General features: G+C 36.8%; 1 non-coding gene across 1 annotated transcript; it reads right to left on the reverse strand.

The window, feature by feature from the left end:
- Nucleotides 1-209: 209 nt before the first annotated feature.
- Nucleotides 210-373, reverse strand: LOC128598047 (U1 spliceosomal RNA). The gene has a single exon (XR_008383556.1). It is a non-coding gene; the product is annotated as a U1 spliceosomal RNA (small nuclear RNA).
- Nucleotides 374-1,844: the final 1,471 nt, after the last annotated feature.

Below are 1,844 nucleotides of genomic sequence, written 5' to 3' on the forward strand. Positions count from 1 at the left end.
CACATCAAATATCTCATTTTATATGGTTATATGTTAAAATAATAGTTTGGATATCTTGGGTTCGATATAATAAATAGATTATTAAAATTAATTTCATCTGTTTCTTTTTACTTTTTTAAGAAACTAGAAAATATAAATTTATATATGTGATTACATTTTCTTTCTATTCAATAGCACTACTCTAGAAAGCCATATTTATTTTTTTTTCCCAGGGGAAAGCGCGAACGCAGTTCTCTGCTACCACAAATTATGCAGTCGAGTTTCCCACATTTGGGGAAATCGCAGGGGTCAGCACATCCAGAGTGGAATGGATAAGCCTCACCCTGGGAAAACCACCTTCATGATCATGGTATCTCCCCTGCAAGGTAAATATGAAAGTCATATTTATTGAGTCTTCACAAAATATTCCTTAAAGGAGACAACTTTAACAGAGACAACTACTCTTTTCTTTTTTTCACTAACATTTTTTAAACATACTTGATATTGATCTAACTTACATAATTATAGTAAGAAGACCAAGTACCACAATCAGGTTTGAAATCAAGCACAACTAAATTTTCTTTTTTTCTTTTTTCTTTCTTTCTTTTTTTTTTTATTGTTGGGGATTCATTGAGGGTACAATAAGCAAGGTTACACTGATTGCAATTGTTAGGTAAAGTCCCTCTTGCAATCATGTCTTGCCCCCATAAAGTGTGACACACACCAAGGACGCACCCCCTCCCTCCGCCCCTCTTTCTGCTTTTCCTCCCCCCCATAAACTTTATCTTCATTAATCGTCCTCATATGAAAATTGAGTACATAGGATTCATGCTTCTCCATTTTTGTGATGCTTTACTAAGAATAATGTCTTCCACTTCCATCCAGGTTAATACGAAGGATGTAAAGTCTCCATTTTTTTAATAGCTGAATAGTATTCCATGGTATACATATACCACAGCTTGTTAATCCATTCCGGGGTTGGTGGGATTTAGGCTGTTTCCACATTTTGGCGATTGTAATTTGAGCTGCAGTAAACAGTCTAGTACAAGTGTCCTTATGATAAAAGGATTATTTCCTTCTGGGTAGATGCCCAGGATTGGGATTGCAGGATCAAATGGGAGGTCTAAGTTTGAGTGCTTTGAGTTTTCTCCACACTTCCTTCCAGAAAGGTTGTACTAGTTTGCAGTCCCACCAGCAGTGTAAAAGTGTTCCCTTCTCTCCACATCCACGCCAGCATCTGCAGTTTTGAGACTTTGTGATGTGGGCTATTCTCACTGGGGTTAGATGATATCTCAGGGTTGTTTTGATTTGCATTTCTCTAATATATAGAGATGATGAACATTTTTTCATGTGTTTGTTAGCCATTCATCTGTCATCTTTAGAGAAGGTTCTGTTCATGTCTCTTGCCCATTGATATATGGGATTGTTGGCTTTTTTCATGTGGATTAATTTGAGTTCTCTATAGATCCTAGTTATCAAGCTTTTGTCTGATTGAAAATATGCAAATATCCTTTCCCATTGGGTAGGTTGTCTCTTTGCTTTGGTTATTGTCTCCTTAGCTGTACAGAAGGAGAAGTTTAATGAAGTCCCATTTGTTTATTTTTGTTGTTCTTGCAATTGCCATGGCAGTCTTGTTCATGAAGTCTTTCCCCAGGCCAATATCTTCCAGTGTTTTTCCTATGCTTTCTTTGAGGATTTTTATTGTTTCATGCCTTAAATTTAAGTCCTTTATCCATCTTGAATCAATTTTTGTGAGTGGGGAAAGGGGTGGGTCCAGTTTCAGTCTTTTACATGTAGACATCCAGTTCTCCCAACACCATTTATTGAATGGGGAGTCTTTCCCCCAAGGTATGTTCTTGTTTGGT

The sequence above is a fragment of the Nycticebus coucang genome, chromosome 10 (assembly GCF_027406575.1).
Source record: "Nycticebus coucang isolate mNycCou1 chromosome 10, mNycCou1.pri, whole genome shotgun sequence".
NCBI classification, from domain to species: domain Eukaryota; kingdom Metazoa; phylum Chordata; class Mammalia; order Primates; family Lorisidae; genus Nycticebus; species Nycticebus coucang.